Genomic DNA, 14,985 nt, shown 5'->3' with positions numbered 1-14,985 from the left:
GGAAACGGGGAGGCAGTCAGACAGACTCCCACATGCGCCCGACTGGGATCCACCCGGCATGTCCACTAGGGGGCAATGCTCTGCCCATCCGGGGCATCGCTCTGTCGCGACCAGAGCCACTCCAGTGCCGGGAGCAGAGGCCATGGAGCCATCCCCAGCGCCTGGACCATCTTTTGCTCCAATGGAGCCTTGGCTGCGTGAGGGGAAGAGAGAGACAGAGAGGAAGGAGAGGGGGAGGGGTGGAGAAGCAGATAGGCGCCTCTCTTGTGTGCCCTGGCCGGGAATCGAACCCGGGACATGCGCACGCCAGGCTGATGCTATACCACTGAGCCAACCAGCCAGCGCTAAAGCAGACTTTGATGGATTTAAAGGGTAAGATTAACAGCAATACTATAATAGTAGGGGATTTCAATACCCCACTAACATCACTAGATAGATCCTCAAGAAAGAAAATTAACAAATAAACAGCAGACTTAAAGGACATACTAGATCAACTCGATTTAATAGATATCTTCAGAACCTTTAAACCTAAAGCAGCAGAATATACATTCTTTTCAAGTGCTCATGGTACATTCTCTAGGATAGACCACATGTTAGGGCACAAAAGTGGTCTCAACAAATTTAAAAAGATTGAAATTATATCAAGCACTTTCTCTGATCACAGTGGCATGAAACTAGAAATCAACCACAACAGAAAAACTGAAAAATACTCAAACACTTGGAAACTAAATAGCATGTTATTAAATAATGAATGGGTTAACAATGAGATCAAAGAAGAAATTTAAAAATTCTTAGAAACGAACTATAACGAGCTTACACCAACTCAAAATTTATGGGACAATTCAAGAGGAAGGAAGACTTACAAGCTCCTTTTATGAGGCGAGTATAATTCTGATTCCAAAACCAGGCAAAAAACAACACAAAGAAAGAAAATTATAGGCCAATATCCCTGATCAATTTAGATGCTAAAATTCTCAACAAAATATTAGCAAACCAGGTCCAGCAATATATGAAAAAAAGTATACACCATGATCAAGTGGGATTTATTCTTAAGAGGCAAGGCTGGTACAATATTCGCAAATCAATCAATGTGATTCATCACATAAACAAAAAGAAGGAGAAAAACCACATGATAATTTCAATAGATGCAGAAAAAGCATTTGACAAAATCCAGCACCCATTCATTATCAAAACTCTCAGCCAAGTGGGAATACAGGGAACATACCTCAACATGATAAAGGCCATCTATGACAAACCCACAGCCAACATCATATACTCAATGGGCAAAAATTAAAAGCAATTCCCTTAAGATCAGGAACAAGGCAGGGGTGCCCCCTTTCACCACTCTTATTCAACATAGTTCTGGAAGTCCTAGCCACAGCAATCAGGAAAAAGAAATAAAAGGCATCCAAATTGGAAAAGAGGAAGTAAAACTATCATTATTTGCAGATGATATGATATTGTATATAGAAAACCCTAAAATCTCAGTCAAAAAACTACTGGATCTGATAAATAAATTCAGCAAGGTGACAGGTATAAAATTTATACTAAAAAATCAGAGGCATTTTTATATACTAACAATGAACTGTCAGAGAAATTAAGGAAGCAATCCCCTTTACCATTGCAGCCAAAAATAAAGTACCTAGGAATAAATTTAACCAGGGTGATTAAAGACTTGTACTCGGAAAATTATAAAACATTGATAAAAGAAATCAGGAGAGATACAAACAAGTGGAAGCATATACCGTGCTCATGGTTAGGAAGAATAAATATCATTAAAATGTCTATACCCAAAGCAATTTATAAATTCAATGCAATACCAATTAAAATACCAATGACTTACTTCAAAAATATAGAACACATATTCCAAAAATTTATATGGAACCAAAAGAGAACACGAATAGCCTCAGCAATCTTGAAAAGAAAGAATAAAGTGGGAGGTATCACACTTCCAGATATCAAGCTATAAGGCCATTGTACTCAAAACAGCCTAGTACTGGCATAAAAACAGGCATATATCAATAGATCAATGGAACATAACTGAGAACCCAGAAATAAAGCCACACTTTTATGGACAACTGATATTTGACAAAGGAGGTAAGAGCATACATTGGAGTAAAGACAGCCTCTTCAACAAATGGTGTTGGGAAAATTGGACAGCTACCTGAAAAAAAATGAAACTAGACCACCAACTTACACCAGTTACAAAAATAAACTCAAAATGGATAAAAGACTTGAATGTAGGCCGTGAAACCATAAGCATCTTAGAAGAAAACATAGGCAGTAAGCTCTCTGACATCTCTCGCAGCAATATATTTGCTGGTTTATCTCCACAGGCAAGTGAAATAAAGGACAGGATAAACAAATGGGACTATATCAAACTAAAAAGCTTTTGCACAGCTAAAGACAATAAAAACAATAAAAAGACATACTACACAATGGGAGAATATATTTGACAATATGTCTGATAAGGGGTTAATAACCAAAATTTATAAAGAACTTGTAAAACTCAATACCAAGAAAACAAACAATCTAATCAAAAAAATGGGCGAAAGAAATGAATAGACACTTCTCCAAAGAGGACATACAGATGGCCAATAGGCATATGAAAAAATGCTCAACATCACTAATCATTAGAGAAATGCAAATTAAAACCACAATGAGATATCACCTCACACCAGTCAGAATGGCGCTCCTCAATAAAACAACACAGAATAAGTGGTGGCAAGGATGTGGAGAAAAGGGAACCCTCCTGCACTGCTGGTGGGAATGCAGACTGGTGCAGCCACTGTGGAAAACAGTATGGAGATTCCTCAAAAAATTAAAAATTGAACTGCCTTTTGACCCAGCTATACCACTTTTAGGAATATACCCCAAGAACAACATAGCACTGTTTGAAACATGCACCCCCATGTTTATGGCAGCATTGTTCACAATAGCAAAGATCTGGAAACAGCCCAAGTGTCCATCAGTGGATGAGTGGATTAAAAAGCTTTGGTACATATATACTATGGAACACTACTCAGCCATAAGAAATGATGACATCGGATCATTTACAACAACATGGATGGACCTTGATAACATTATACTGAGCGAAATAAGTAAATGAGAAAAAACTAAGAACTATATGATACCATACATAGGTGGGACATAAAAATGAGACTCAGAGACATGGACAAGAGTGTGGGGGTTATGGGGTGGGGGGAGGAGAGGGAGGGGGTTGGGAGAGGGGAGGGGCACAAAGAAAACCAGTTAGAATATGACAGAAGACAATTGGACTTTAGGTGATGGGAATGCAGCATAATCAAATGTCAAAATAACCTAGAGATATTTTCTCTGAACATATGTACCCTGATTTATCAATGTCATCCCATTAAAATTAATTTTAAAAAAATTGTAAAAAAGAAAAACTAAAAGACTGATTTCTTTTTTTTTTTTTTTTCATTTTTTTTTTTTTTCATTTTTCTGAAGCTGGAAACAGGGAGAGACAGTCAGACAGACTCCCGCATGCACCCGACCGGGATCCACCCGGCACGCCCACCAGGGGCGACGCTTTGCCCACCAGGGGGCGATGCTCTGCCCATCCTGGGCATCACCATGTTGCGACCAGAGCCACTCTAGCGCCTGAGGCAGAGGCCACAGAGCCATCCCCAGCGCCCGGGCCATCTTTGCTCCAATGGAGCCTTGGCTGCAGGAGGGGAAGAGAGAGACAGGGAGGAAAGCGCGGCGGAGGGATGGAGAAGCAAATGGGCGCTTCTCCTGTGTGCCCTGGCTGGGAATCAAACCTGGGTCCTCCGCACGCTAAGACTGATTTCTTAAAGAAGAAATTACAATAACAGAAGTGCATTTCTGTTCTCATGATTGATTTAGACAAATTATACTCTGCATGTATACTTAAGTAAAATAGTGTAATTATTAAAATGAGAGTAATACTGAAATTTAATTTTCTAAAGCAGCTATTCACAACAATTTTTAAATTTGTCTTCTTTCTTTGGATACAAAATGCTGTGATGTTTATCCCATTCATTATTTTTAAAATATTTATTCTTGGTAAACTAAGACACTTAATGCACTACAATGTAAATAAGTATTTTATCCTCTGAATATTTAATAAGCAGTACCCCTTACCATCTAAGGTTTATCATTCCTTTCACACAAAATAATCACAAAACTAATTTTGCTACTGCCAAGATTGATATGCTGCTGACCATTTGTGATTATAAATGTTTATGTCACTTTTGTAATTAAAAGATTAGAGTGACTTTAGTAGACAGTATTTGTACTCCCCCAAAGGAACAAGAATTTAGAGGGCAAAATAAACTTGTGCCTTTCCAAAACATTTGTATGCTGATGAGTTTATGGGAAGTTAGCTCTTCAAAAATACAAAATAGTCCGGGTAAATTTAATCTGCATAACCAGTCCCTGTTGAATAGACTCATCATAATTTTTCTTTGCTGGCTGCCCACATTGCATGGCAGTATCTTAAATGAGACACCCTTTAAGAATATTCAACCTTCAGATTGTCTTGGTGAAGGGAAGAAGTCAGCAAATTAACACTAAAGCAGATCCTGCAAAATACAAGAATTAAACAAATTCTGAAGATTTAAAGCATTTTGACTTTTTTAAATCTCTATAATATCCACATACCAGCATGTAAATTTATAACTTTACATAAATGTGACTATACCACACATTCCAAGATTCTTTTTTTTTTTTTTCAGGTGAGAGGAGGGGAGATAGGCAGACTCCTGAATATGCCCCAACCAGATCCACAGGCAACCCCATCTATTTTTAGCTCCTAGGGGGCTGATCTACTTTTAGCTCCTAGGATGAGACTCAGACCAACTGAGCTATCCTCAATGCCTGAAGTCACACTAGACCCAATGGAGCCACTGGCTGAGGGAAGGAAAGAGGGAGAGAAGGTGAAGAGGGAGGGAAGGAGAAGCAGATGATTGCCTCTCCTGTGTGCCCTGACTGGGAATTGAACCCGCGACATCCATATGCCAGGGTGCCGCTCTATCCACTGAGCCTGCTCAGGGCCCCAGGATTCTTTTTTATGGAGTATTTTTTTTTATTTCTCCTTTTTTTCCTATTTCCTTCTTCCCCACTCCTCTGTTCTCCCTCCACAGCCCACATTACTCCCCCTAAGGGAACCCTTACTATAAAATATGCATTCTTTCATAGTTTTTACAGATGCACATACATGTACTTACACAAAGAATTTGTCATTCTTTTATATAAATAAGATCATAATATAAATACTTTTCTATCTTGCTTTTCTCCCTCAATACTTCAGCAGGAATTCCTGCACATTAACTGGAATTGCTATAATTTATTATTTTTACTTGCTATATATTAGTCCATGTGTAGAACACAATAATTTATATAAACTTTTATCTATTGTTAAATATTCACTTTTTAAGTTTTATGCCACTAAGGAAAATGTTACAGTAAACATCTTTGAAATTTTCCTTGTATCCTAGGATTTTAATTTTATGGAGAAAGTCACCAAGAGTGGTTTTTGAGTTGAAAAGTATTTAGGGGATTTTTTTGGGGGGGGTATTGATTTTCAGGGGGGAGAAAGAGAGAGAGAGGAAGAAGAAGGTGAGGGGAAGGGAGAGAAGGAGAAAAAGAGAGAGATGCTTCAACTCAGTTTCACTTAGTTCCACTTAGTTGTGCACTCATTGATTGCTTCTCATACATGCCCTGACCAGATGTCAAACCTGCGTCCCCAGGCTGACCCTTTACTCACTGAGCCACCCAATCAGGGCAGTATTTTTGGTTTTGTTAGATTGCTTTATTAAAAGGCCCTAGCAATTGACATTTTCTTCGACAATGTGTGAGAATACACTTTATCTGACATCCTAACAGGTTTACTTGTCTTTTTAATCGTTGCTAATACATCTGAAGTAAAGTGATATTTCATTGTTTTTATTTTATATTTTTTGTCTGCTTAGAAAGTTCAGGGGCCTTCCATGCTTGCTGGCCTTTTGGATTTGCTTATCTTGACTCTCCTGTTTATATGTCGTTTGTCTGTGTTCCTGTTGCCTCATGTTTTTGTGGTCATTTGCATGCACTCTAGTACATTAGAAATATCAACCTTTTCTGTGGCATCTGTGTTGTGAATATTGTTTTTCAAATCTATGTGTGTCTTTTGATTTCATTGCCATATTAAGGTTTTCATCTATTTTTAGATAGGCAGATATATCTACCTTTTTATAACTTCTGAGTTTTGGATAAGACATTTATACCCCTAGATTGTTCATGAAGCCTCTGAGTTCTCTTTCAAGAGTTTTGTTGTTGCTATTGTTGTTATTTTTATGTTTTTCTTTAAAGCATTAGGAATTGATTTTTGTATCTGGTGACAATAGCGATCCAGTTAACAAAAGTGCACTGAGTCTCCACTATTCACTTACCACCACGTCTCTAAGTGAAGAGGGAGTCGATCAAACTTCTCGTCCCCAGACATGAGCGCATGCAGACAGACCACCCATGCTAAGGCAGGAGGGCATAGCAAACTAAATCATCATCGCCACCATCCCAAAACATAAGGTCTCATTATTTAGAAAACAAATCACAGGTAAAAATAGTAAGGTGTTATGTATTTTTCCAGGGCTTCCATAATAATGTTCCACAGACTAGGTGACTTAAACAATAGAAGTTGATTGATTTCCTCATGGTTCTGGAGGCTCGAAGTTCAAGATCATGGTCTAAGCAAGGTTGGTTTCTTCCAAGGCCTCTCTCCTTGGCTCGTAGATGGCCATCTTCTCCATGTGTCTTCACACCCTCTTTCTGCTATGTGTGTCCATGTCCTCATCTCTCCTCTCATAAGGACTCCAGTCATGTGGGATCCGGGCCATCCCATACAGCCTCACCTGAAAGACCTTTTCTCTAAATATGGTCACGTTCAGAGGTACTGCTGCTTAGGATTTTTAACATAGGGATTTTGAGGAAACATAACTCAGCCCATAACACGTTTCAAATGATTTGCACAGCCTGTACATACTGTTGGTGTTCACATGAGAGGGAAATCACTGGGCAGTCGGTGAATGCTTCCTGGAGGAGTCAGGCCTGGAGACTGGCATGAAGGGTGGCTGAGGTCTCAGAGAGGAAGTGGAGGGCATTGGCATGGGAAAGATGAGCATAAACAAGGTTATAGCTACAAACATGACATGTGCAGTTCCTGTGCAATAACTCAGCTGACCAAGGAACATAGTTCATTTTGGGGGAAGAGGAAGATAAAGTTGAAGCTGCTGATTGTAAGTAATCTGGATTTGGAAGTTTAGGCATAATGAAGAAGGAAAAAGAAGCTTCGTACACTTTTTATTTGAGTCCTGTGCCTTTTTTCCTTGGTGAGTCTTGCCAAGGGTTTGTCAATTTTGTTGATCTTTTCAAAGAACCAGCTCCTTGTTTTATTGATTTTTTCTATAGTTTTACTGTTCTCTATTTCATTTATTTCTGCTCTGATTTTTATTATCTCCTTTCTTCGGCTGGTTTTGGGTTGTCTTTGTTCTTCTTTTTCTAGTTCCTTAAGGTGTGAAGTTAAGTGGTTTACTTCGGCTCTCTCTTGTTTGTTCATATAGGCCTGAAGTGATATGAACTTTCCTCTTATTACTGCTTTTGCTGCATCCCAGAGATTCTGATATGTCGTATTTTCATTTTCATTTGTCTGTATATATCTTTCGATCTCTGCGCTTATTTCTTCTTTGACCCATTCATTTTTTAGAAGTATGTTGTTTAGTTTCCACATTTTTGTGGGTTTTTCCCCCTCTTTTTTGCAGTTGAATTCTAGTTTCAAGGCTTTATGATCAGAAAATATGCTTGGTACAATTTCAATTTTTCTAAATTTGCTGATATTGTCTTTGTGGCCCAACATATGGTCAATTCTTGAGAATGTTCCATGTACACTAGAGAAAAATGTATACTCTGTCGCTTTGGGATGAAGTGTCCTGTAGATGTCTATCATATCCAGGTGTTCTAGTATTTCATTTAAGGCCACTATATCTTTATTGATTCTCTGTTTGGATGACCGATCTAGAGCCGTCAGCGGTGTATTGAGGTCTCCAAGTATGATTGTATTTTTGTTAGTTTTTGTTTTAAGGTCAATAAGTAGCTGTCTTATATATTTTGGTGCTCCTTGGTTTGGTGCATATATATTAAGGATTGTTATGTCTTCTTGATTCAACTTCCCCTTAATCATTATGAAATGACCATTTTTGTCTCTGAGTACTTTTGCTGTCTTGTAGTCAGCATTATTAGATATGAGTATTGCTACACCTGCTTTTTTTTGGGTGTTGTTTGCTTGGAGTATTGTTTTCCAGCCTTTCACTTTGAATTTGTTTTTATCCTTGTTGCTTAGATGTGTTTCTTGTAGGCAGCATATAGTTGGATTTTCTTTTTTAATCCATTCTGCTACTCTGTGTCTTTTTATTGGTAAGTTTAATCCATTTACATTTAGTGTAATTATTGACACTTGTGGGTTCCCTACTGCCATTTTATAAATTGCTTTCTGTTAGTTTTGTATCTAGTTTGATTCTTCTCTTTTGTTTTTCTATCATTTGTTTTTGTTTGTTTGTGTTCCATACTTCTTTCCTCTGTTGCTACCTTTTTTAAGTCAAGTGTTTTTGTGGTGGTTTTTTCAAGGGTGGTTACCATTAAGTAATGAAAAGGGTACCTACCATATTCATTGTAGTACCCTATCTTATGAGTATTTCTGCACTTCATCATCCTTTGCTACTGTTAATCTCCATCCTCTTCCCCCTTTTTTTCCTTTGTTGTCACAGTTTAAGTTTGGTTTTATTGTGTTCTTGGTGGAGCTGTTACTTGTGGTGTTGTTTTCTTTTGTTCTTTGAATCTGGTTGGAAAACCCCCTTTAGTATTTCCTGGAGTGGGGGCTTTCTGTTGATAAATTCTCTCATCTTTTCTGTATTTGTGAATGTTTTTATATCTCCTTCATACTTGAAGGATAGCTTTGATGGGTATAGTATTCTTGGCTGAAAGTTCCTCTCTTTCAGGGCTTTAAATATTGGGGTCCACTCTGTTCTAGCTTGTAGAGTTTCTGCTGAGAAATCTGATGATAATCTAATAGGCCTTCCTTTATATGTTGTACTCTTCTTTTCCCTGGCTGCCTTGAGAATTTTGTCTTTGTCATTGGTTTGTGTCATCTTTATTATGATGTGCCTTGGAGTGAGTTTGTTGGGGTTAAGAAAACTCGGTGTTCTGTTTGCTTCTTGAATTTGAGGCTTTAGTTCTTTCCACAGGCTTGAGAAGTTCTCGTCTATTATTTGTTTGAGTATATTCTCCATTCCATTTTCTTTCTCTTCTCCCTCTGATATACCTATTATTCTTATGTTATTCTTTCTGATGGAGTCAGACAATTCCTGTAGGGCTTTCTCGTTTTTTATTATTTTTGAGTCTCTTTCTTCTTCTCTCTGTTGTGCCTCAAGTTGTTTGTCTTCTATTTCACTAATCCTATCTTCAATCTGGGCTGTTCTGTTAGCTAAGCTTGTTACCTCGTTTTTCAGCTCGTGAATTGAGTTTTTCATTTCTGTTTGATTTGTTTTTATAGTTTCAATTTCCTTGGTAATATATTCTTTGTGTTCATTGAGTTGTTTTCTGATCTCCCTATATTGCCTTTCTGTGTTTTCTTGTATATCTCTGAGTATTTTTAAGATTTCTATTTTAAATTCTGTCATTTAGCTCCAAGGCTTCCAATATGGTAAGTCTTTTCTCCATAGATTTTTCCACATCTATTTGTGTTACCTCTCTTTCTTTTGTATCCATAATATTTGATTTCCTCTTTCTTATTGGCATCTGAGGGTGGTCTTGTTGATAGCACTAATTAGAATTAATAAAGAGTAAAAAGTAAAAAAAAAAAAAAAAGGTAAAACACCCCACAAAAAAAAACAGTAATAATTTATTATTTCCCCCTTTTTTCTTTCTTCTCTTTCCCTCCTCTTCCCTCCTCAGGGAAATATCGTGCCTATAATGGAGGGCCTGATTTGGGGTGAAGAGTTCAAGGGGCAAAAAAAGGGAATAGGGACCTACTAAATGCAAAAAAAAAAAAAAAGGAAGAAAATCTTAGATAAGCATAAGATGATTTGCTTGTAAGTGATGGTCAACTAAGAGATATAATGAGAGGGATAAGAGGGAACCAGAAAAAAGGACAAAAAAAAGAATAATAAAGAAGAAAAAAATAAAAATAATAAGTAAAAATCTGTTGTATTAAGTGGAGCGAAGACTAAATACAATGGAGACCTTGGGTTGGGAGGACCCAAAATGCCACAAAAATAAACAAGAAAAAAACAAAAACAAAAGCAAAAAAGAAAAATAAAGCCAAAAAAAGCCTTGAGTCCCAAATTAACTAATTTGTTCGTGATTGAGGATTAAATGGGAGGAAAGTAAAATGAGAAAAGAAAAAACGAATAGAAAGGAAAAAATAAGAAAAAGAGAAAAACGAAGGAAGAAAAAAAAAAGGAAGAGAAAAAAACAAAATAAAGCAAAACAAAAAAAAAACAAAAGAGGAGAGAGTGAGAGTTAAGTGTTTTCGAGTATAACCTTAAAGGAGGGTGAGGATGAAGAAGAGAAATAAAATGTAACACTCATGGGTAGTGTAGTTCAAGAAAAGGGAAGCATAAGATGGGCAGAGAATAGAAGGACCGAGGTGGAGGAAATAAAGGCAATAAGATAGAAGAAACAAACAACAACAACAAAAAAAAATTAGTGGAACAAGTTGTAAAGTCTGTGGATTTTTCTTGATTTTGAGAGGTTAACTCCTTCCTTTTTCTTTTCTCTCCCTCTTCCTGGTCGGTGACTCTGTACCCCAGGCTCTGCCCCTGTGTCACACTTAGGTAGGGATTTGCAGTTGATGGGATTCTATGGCAATGTCATATAATTGGCTTTAGTCTTGCTGGTAGTCAAGGCTTGTTGGTGTTTGCAGGGTCCAACGATGAGAGAGTTTGCTTTCCTGGATTCTCTCTCCTAGTCCCCCCTTCCTGAATTAGCAGCCTGGTGATCCAGCTATAAGGCTGCAACTGCTTCTGCCTGGGGAGTAAGAGGCTCAAAGAGCTGGGAAATCCCCACTCTATCCCCACTCAGTGCAAGGCTTTGGGAAAGGCTCTGGCAGTCAGGGCCTCCAGTGTAATCAGGCGGGGGTGGGAGTCAATTGTTGTCAAGGTGACTGTTCAGCGCCTAGCATTCAGTTGGACCTCTCAACCCAGGCTTTCCACACTTTGTAGCCTGTTTTGGCTGGGAAGAAGAGGCACTAGTCTCTGCTTGCAACTAGTGTAGTATAGATCTTATTATCTGCCAAGTCCTTCTTGTTAGCGTTTATCCCTGAATATGGAGGCTCTATCAATCAGAAGTTGCCCCCGCCCCTTTAGCGAGAGGCACTAAAAAATATCACGCCTCTTGTCTTGGGTCGCTGAACTGAGAGAGATCTTATCAATTAGAACCCGTGGGTGCGCAGATTTCATGGGTTAAGCTAATTTCAGTGATTGGGTCACAGCTGTGCTCCCGAAGGTATTTCAGGCTGCCTGTGCGCGCCCCTCCCCCAACGCTTGATTGTTAGCTTGAATGGCTGGGTGAGGTGCCCCGCCCACGAAGAGAATCTCCCAAGTAGGGAATACCGCCCTGGCGCCTCTCCCACTGGCCCCGCTGCTGGCGGCTAGGGCGCACCAGGCGCAGGATAATGGGGCACCCTGGGTGTGCAGGCCAGTAGGGCACTCTGGGCGTGTGGAATGCCCAGGGCACGCACGCAAATGGGGGCTCTGGGCACCGGTGGCTGGCGACTCTCACTCGCAGTGCGCGGGCCGCTGGGAACGTTAGCGGTGCTCGCTCTGCAACCGGACCGGGCGCTCGCCAGCGGCTGCTCGCCGCTCCGGAGTGTGGGCAGTGCTCGCTCTGCAACCGGACCGGGCGCGCACCTGCGGCTGCTCGCAGCTCCCGAGTGTGGGCTGACTCACCACAGGCGCACTCCCTCGCGGCTTGAATGAACGTCCCTGCGGTAGCTTCCTCCACACCCTCGTCTCTCAGATTCAAGTGATAACAGTCCTTTCGCTTTCAGTTTGTGTGGAACTCCGGAATGCTCTGAGGATAAATTTTTCTGTTTCTAGTTGATAAATTTGTTGTGATTTTGGGGAGATCTGTCGGACGCACTGCTCACAGCGCCATTTCCGTGACGTCACTTCTCTCGTACACTTTTTAAAAAGTGAAATTTTTGACAAATGAAAACAAGATGTTTCTCCCTGAAATACCACTTCAGTATCAACACAAGTTGACAATTGCCCATTGACAGGAAATGAAGAAGAGGGATAAGACAAGGGGACAGCAGTATTTTTTTAACCTGAAGGACAGAAATAAAGGTGCCTTTAAGACTGTAGCATGCAGAATTCTAGATGCAGAGGAAAGGCGACCACTGGTCCCTTTGAGAGTTTGAGATGAAAGTATTCCATAAGAAATTAGGGCAGGGCCTGGCCAGTGGTGGTACAGTGGATAAAGCTTCGACTCGGCTTGTCAGCATGGGTCACTGGCTTGAGCAGAGGAATCATCCACATGATCCCAAAGGTTGCTGGCATGAAAAGCCCAAGGTCACTGGCTTGAGGAAGAGGACACTGTATGTGTTTCAGGTCAAAACTTGACCCACTGTGCCAGCACAGGTCAGGCTCAGAGACACTGGATGTATGAGAAGCTCATTGTACAACTAAAGTGAAAACTGAGTTGATGCTTCTTACTCTTTCTCTTTGCTCTCCTCTCTTTCTCAAAATAAAACAAAAAGAAAGAAAGGAAGGAAAAAGAAATTAGGGTAGGAACTCTGAGGGGCTGAGAAGGTCAAACCTGGGGTGTGCATTAGGGAGTTGTCAGTGTGGCGTACACTGTGGAAAGTGCAAGGGGCTGGCGGGGGTAGGGAGAGTGATTCAGTCTAGAAGGCAAAAGGAGTGCTGACTTATTCAGTGCACTTTTATCAGGCATGTACTCTGTGTCCAGCATTCCCTTAAGTGCCGGGATACAAAGCAAATAAGATAGCATGTCTGCCCTCAAAAACCTCATCCCCGGTCATGAAGGCAAGTAGTAGTCAACAATGAGGAATGATGAAGTCAGGGATAATAATAAAGACAAATAAAGGGCCTTTGGTTTATCAATAAAGTGGTCACCCTTGACCTTCTAGAAGGCAGCTTCAGTAGAGTCTTGGTAATAGAAATCAGATTGAATGAGGAAAATTTGTTGAGAAAATGGAGGTAAGAGCAAGACTTCTTTTATTCCCAGAATCTGACTTATTTTTTCACTCCCCTGGCATTTATTCAAATTCTTTGCCATTTTCAATTCAATTTTTGTTAGAAATAGTAATGTTCTGATATTTTAATTCAGACTTTAAATAATATTAATAGTCAAGTTAAAATTTAATTACAGGTCACTTTCATGTTTCTAAAAGCATAAAACTCGATACTATATTTTTATGTTTCTTTCCATTCAGATTCAAAGGAACGATATAAATGAATATGACTGATACATTTTAAGATGATTAAACTTTGCAAGAGCCAATAGAAACTGTTTATGAATCAGCACTGGGACAGACGATAAGCAAAGAGAAAGAAAATAATTTTAAAGAACAGTTTATGGTTGTGGCAAGAATTCAGGTTTTGCCGTCTCTCCTTGTGCCTGTAACAGTCCCAGGCACAACAATGACAGGGCTTGCTGCCACACTCCCCATGTATAAGACGCACACTTTCTCAAAAAATTTGGGGTCTAAAAACTGGGTGCGTCTTATACAGTGGTTGTGGCATTTCAAATGCCATAGATGGAACTGAGGATGAGTCAATATATGAAGACAATGATTCGTCATCAGACACAGAAAAGGACAAGCTAATAAATGGGAGTTTTGACAGTGATGAGGAGTTGTATGAATTTTATGATGAATAAAACTTGAGTTCAGTAACTTTATGTAATACATTTTTTTTCAAATTTCAGGCCCCAGAATTAAGGTGCATCTTATACATGGAGGCGTCTTATACATGGGGAAATACAGTATTTAAACTCCCTCCACTGTCTGCCCCTGTGGAGAAAAGAGAGAGCAGGGGCGATGAACTTCCAGGGATTGGTTGGAAAAGTGCTTTCACTCTTCCTGATTAGTAATTAGTCTATTACTAATCTCTATGTAACATGGTCTCATTAGCCAAGATCTCATTTTCTTTTGTTTTGTTCAATAAAGGGTGGTAATGTATGATTGTTGTGGTTCTCTCTGGTTAGCATTGTTCCTTGCGTCACACTCTGGGAAGTGTTCCCAACTACTCGATGTATTTTTGTCATCCAGCAATTTCCTATATGTTTTGAAGTGAATGAGCCGGATGATGTTAGATGGGGGACCAGAAAGTTAGGCAGGGCTGTGTCTGCTGCCTCGTGGTTGAAGCCGACGTGTACTGCCAGCCACAACTCTTCATACACAGTCATTAAACACTCTTTGATTTGGTTCTATTTCTTTGGTTTGGAGAAGTTCAGTCTCTGTTATTCTACTTCTAAGAATTAGGGATCATTATTACCCCTTTACTATACATAGTAAGGATCTAAGTATTATTACCCTTAAAATTCCGCTAAGAAACATATGCTCAAGTATCTCAAACGTAGGCTGTTCTCCCATCACACCCACAGCCTTCTTCCTCCCCAAGCCTTATGTATCTATTGAGCAGACATTCCTGCACAAATGCAGTCAGTGGATGGGGTGTAAAGGGCCATGAGAAATTTCAGTGGCTGTGGTGTCAAGAATTATGAAAAATAAAAATACTTCATGAGAGGTCTATTATCTCTGTAACTATAAAGCCAGTTACAGTGATCACTGCAACCAGGCACACTCTGACCACGCTTTAAGACTGTGGTGATATGGGAAGAAAGGGCAGGAAAAATGATAGACTTTGTTCTTTCTTGATCAAGGTTTTTCAAGGCAGATCTGAACATTCTAATAGCATGAGGTTCTATATTTTGGCAAAAAAATTA

The 14,985-nt window shown here is 39.5% G+C and overlaps 1 protein-coding gene across 1 annotated transcript in view; it reads left to right on the top strand.

The window, feature by feature from the left end:
- MYO3A (myosin IIIA) overlaps nt 1-14,985 on the top strand; it is a 240,824-nt gene that overhangs the window by 211,126 nt on the left and 14,713 nt on the right. The gene's annotated exons all lie outside the window — the stretch shown is intronic.

Source organism: Saccopteryx bilineata, chromosome 5 (assembly GCF_036850765.1).
Source record: "Saccopteryx bilineata isolate mSacBil1 chromosome 5, mSacBil1_pri_phased_curated, whole genome shotgun sequence".
In the NCBI taxonomy this organism is placed as follows: Eukaryota; Metazoa; Chordata; class Mammalia; order Chiroptera; family Emballonuridae; genus Saccopteryx; species Saccopteryx bilineata.
Note: the sequence above shows the minus strand (reverse complement) of the source record. Positions and strands in the feature narration are given on the sequence as shown.